This window comes from Helianthus annuus, chromosome 8, assembly GCF_002127325.2.
Source record: "Helianthus annuus cultivar XRQ/B chromosome 8, HanXRQr2.0-SUNRISE, whole genome shotgun sequence".
Classification (NCBI taxonomy): domain Eukaryota; kingdom Viridiplantae; phylum Streptophyta; class Magnoliopsida; order Asterales; family Asteraceae; genus Helianthus; species Helianthus annuus.
The window spans coordinates 158,312,199-158,317,151 of NC_035440.2; the positions used below are offsets into that span (position 1 = coordinate 158,312,199).

At 30.5% G+C, this 4,953-nt stretch overlaps 1 long non-coding RNA gene across 1 annotated transcript; it reads left to right on the forward strand.

The window, feature by feature from the left end:
- Window positions 1–585: 585 nt before the first annotated feature.
- LOC110882702 lies at window positions 586–4,638 on the forward strand. The gene is made up of 2 exons (XR_002560182.1): window positions 586–1,098; window positions 4,495–4,638. It is a non-coding gene; the product is annotated as an uncharacterized LOC110882702 (long non-coding RNA).
- The last annotated feature ends 315 nt before the right edge of the window (window positions 4,639–4,953 follow it).

The window sequence follows — 4,953 nt, forward strand, 5'->3', positions numbered from 1 at the left end:
TGGCACGCCACGGTGTACCGGTATACATCGTGTCTGTGACACCCGGCTTTTCAGGCCATACCGTACAATTGTAGCACATGTTGTAAATAGGTAATAGGGCCATATTTGACTGATTATGATGTTTATATATGAAATTTAATGAGTTGGTAAATTTAAACTTTGATAAAAATTATGTTCGCAACGGTAAAATAAACGCTTATCGCGTAACGGTTAAAATGCAAAACGAACATCTTTGACCACCCGATCAGTGTTAAAATCCTAAAAATAGTTTGTTATGATTATAATAATTATTTTAATCATATCCGTGTGGAAAAATAATTTAAAACGCTAGGAAACTCTATTTTTCGAGTTTAAGCACGTACCGCGCGATGCAGCGCGTGTGCTGACAAAATACTGTCAACACAGCCTGTCAAAGCAAATGATAATCATTTTAATAATAATTTGATGAGTTTATTACTTTAGAACGATAAAAATAAATAAAAACGCTTAAATTCCTATTTTTGCGATTTTAAGGGCGTACCGCGCAGCACGGCGCATACTGCCAAATACCGGCAACGTCGCCAGTCCCGGCTAACAAAATATTGATCAATATTATTTTGGTGAGTTTATTTTTATAGAGTGTTAAAAATAATTTAAAACGCGCTAAAATGGGATTAAAACACTAGATAAAATGTCCGGTAATCAGTAAAATACCAGTTTTTGCCCATATATATGTGTACATATGTGTATGTACGCGTTTATATCTATATGGGGGTGTGTGAGTTGAGAAAGTTGGCAACCATGCAAGGGTTTCTTCTCTCTCTCTCTCTTCCTCTTATTGGTCTAAATGGAGGTGGGAGATGACACATACATTAAAGCTTTCAAAATCTTCCACATTTCAAGACTTGTGTCTTTCAAACACAATAACTCACTCTCTCTACAATTTCAGCCAAAAACACCTTCATCTCTCACATAATTTCGAAATTCTTCACTTGTTTATGAAGACTAAAGTTCAATCCAAGAAGGTTTCAAGGTGTTTTGAGTATCCAAAAGTGTTTTCTTGGTGAAACAAACTTCAAACCATCAAGAATCTTGTTAAACCCACTAAAAACTTAAAAGGTATAAACTTATTTTCAAAGGTTCAATCTTGATTTTTAGTAATGATAGAGATGATGTAAAGTTTCTCTTGAACTTGGAATTTAACACAAACTTGAAAACTAAAAAGAAATGGGTTTTTAAATAAAATAAAAATGGAAGTGTATGTGTGTGTGCATGTGGCCTTGAGTATATATACATGTGTGTATGAGATTGGGATTTGATTGTTACATGTTTGATTGATTCTTTGAAGTTAATGCATGAATGATTTGAAAAGGGTTTTGTGATTTGAAATGGGTTCATGAATATGTGAAAGGTAAATTTTTGGATCATGTGTATATACATATATATGGCCGTATATGTATGTGTATTTATATATATGCATGCATGTGAAATTTTGTTGATTAAATCTTAAATGTGTAAGAATATAAGTATAATATATATATATATATATATGTCTTTCATTTATGATGAAATGATAAAATGTTGATCATATGAAGATGATGATTCTTGAATGTTGAACATGAGTTAAATGCATGATAGGTATAAGTTAGTTCATGCATGATTGATGATGATGTGAATTGAATGCATTGGATGCATTTACTTGAACATGCATGATGATTTGTGATCATGAAATGATGATTTAGATATGATTTGATAAAAATGAGTTTTGATCAGAAAATAAACACTAAAAATATGAGTATTTGAAGTGTTAAAATGATATAAAACTTTGTCAAAAGGTTTACTAGCTTTGCATGTTATACATGAGGCTTAGAAACTTGTAAAATAGATGAAATAATGTGATTTGAGTATGATTTAGTGAAAATCAGTTATGAGCAGATTATAAACACTAAAATAAAGTTATTTTAAAGTGTTTAGTGATTTATAACTTTGACATAATGTTTGCTAGCTTTGCATGTTGTACTTGGTGCTTTAAAAGTTGTAAAATACGTGAAATCGCATGATTTATGTGACTTACACAAAAACTGCACTAATCTGATTATAACCACTATTGTAATCAGTAAATAACATGTATTGTGTTAAAATATCAAGTCGTTTCGAGTTGAGATGATTATAGTGACGTTTAACGCAAAACTATGCGTTAAAACGGTCAAAAATCGGCTTTTCGAGTGATTTTTATAAAACTGAATTAGATCAGTAAGTAAACTGATATTTTTAGTTTAAAAATAAGTATTTTAACTAATTTTAAGTTTACTTGGTGTTTGGTTAGTCATACGTGACTTCCGACGCCCGAAACCGTTACCAAATCGCTAAAATACGCATTTTTCAATGAACACTAATATGGGTAAATTTTGAGTGAACCTTAAGTGATAAAATGTATTATGTGGTTTAAACATGAGAATGTGAAAATATGTTAAGTTTTAACATGATTTTAAAGATTTGGATTATGCATGTATATTTGTACGTTTTGTGCGGTAGAAACGGTAAAAATCACGTTAAATGTGTAACTTGTTTGTCGAGCATGAAATTTGATACTTATGAAATGTTTTATGTATATTTGCTATAAAAAATGATAAAATGGATGAGTTAACAAGATTTCGCGTGTTTCGGTGTTAAATTATGTGAACATTTGTGTATATATTACAACACGCAAATCATAAACATATTGCGTATAAACGGGAGTGTTAACGGATTTACACAATACTGGTCATCAATAAAATCGTTCAAGTCGCAAAATCATAAATATATATATATATATATATATATATATATATATATATATATATATATATATATATATATATATATATATATATTATACCCCTATATAGTGGAGGGTTCAAATGAGAAGAAATTCTTTGTAAGAAGAAAAAAGAAGAATTTTCAACCAATAGAAATGCTTCATTAGACTTCATTTAATATTTGTACTTAATGTAACTATAAGGGTATATTAGTAAACTTACATATATCATAAATTGGTAGTTTCATCTTTAATAACTAACTATATTAAATTTGTAACTTTTTTTAAGGTATATATTTTTCACAAAAAATAAAAATAAAATTTTATTTATAGTGTAGGATAAATACGAGGCGTGTAGGATAAATTACGAGTTGTGTAGGATAAATTTCAATATGTGTAGGATAAATTTCGAAATGCGTAGTATAACTTTTTATGTGTGTAGGCAAAAATATTTAGTGTGGAGGATTATAATCTTAATGACTAATTAATTAGTCAAACATAATAATAAATGAGATGAGAAAAAAAACTATTTAATCTTTTACAATTATACCCTTTTGTTCTTTTTCTTCTCAATAAAATTTTCTTCTCAAATGAACCTTCCCCTATATATATATATATATATATATATATATATATATATATATATATATATATATATATATATATATATTAATGTGCCAACATAATAAAAAATAACAACTTTTCAAGAAAATCTCAAAGTTATGTGATAGTTCTAAGAAACGGAGAAACTTTGGATTTTTGTGCTATGTGTACTGATTTAAAATCATTTCTACACACACACACACACATATATATATATATATATATATAATAAGACGTGTAGAAATCAATCTCTGGGATTGCGCTATTTAAAATACGCACCCAAATATGAGTGTCACTAAACCCCTCTTTTTACTGCTTTGTACATGTTTTGGGGGTAGAACACGTCGTTAAAAAGGTTTAATAATGTTTTCGAAATAAAACATACCTTTTAATATAAAATATATATTATCGCTGAAAATATATGAGATTTGATAAGTTATACGTTTTGAAGTAAAACGCTTTTGATGAATAAATGTGGGACATTGGGATGGTACGGTGTTTTCAAAGCGAAACAGACCGTAAAGTTGGGACGGATGCTGGCCTGAGTTTCGAGTGATGGAGATTCAGGGGATTCGTGCAACTGCGTGTATTAAATTGTCATATTAGTAGGATATATATATATATATATATTGTATGTGAGGCATACATCATATTGTTCTTCGAGAAAGAACCCTGCGCCCATGATGCCGTTTAATCAGTTAAGTATTGTACGCGAGGAATTGTTGGTAGATCTATCGGGTTGACAACCCCGTCGTGACCGGTCGCCCCGTGTCAGTGTCAAACGAATAATTAATATTATGTTCATTGTCTAGTTTTGATTATCCCTGCATGGTTAATATATAGTTCGTATCTTCTAGCTAACATACGAGTCCGAAAATATACGAAATAATTTAATATACAAAACCTGGGCAATATATTACAGTTGTCGGATCGATGAACCGGCGGAAGGCCCATGGAATTTTTAATAAGAAAGTAAAATGGACTTTCTAAAATTACATGGATGTTTTCAAATAAACACCTAATCAAAAAGTTTTCCTTGAAACAAAATTGGTAGTAAGTGAATACGTGAACTCACCTTCCTTTGTGTTGACAATTGATTTTAACGTGTTCTACAGGTACTTGAGTGCGGCTTCGGGAATTATGGCGTATCTTGTGTTGTTGATGCATGTTTTGTCACTTAAAATGTTGGACTGATTTTTAAACTTTCTGGGACAAATGTAATAAGATCCGCAAGGATAAAAGACAATTTAATTATGCCGTGATGGTGTCGTGGTCTGGGACGTTAAGTTTAAAATCAACGTTTTAATTAAGTAATAATGTCCAACACTATAATGCATCGAACATCAAGATAGAAACGGGCACCAACTTCTGTCGCCACTACGTTTTATATTCCGCTGCGACGTTTTTGGGGTGTGACAGAAGTTGGTATCAGAGCCAATGGTTGTTAGCGAACTAGATGTTTTCGGAGGAAAACACTAGACTTCAACCGAAGAATTTTGAGATTTAAAGTCCAAAATTCTCGAAGCCAAGATTTTTAAATAAATGTGGAAATTTTATCATGTATGAAAACCTTT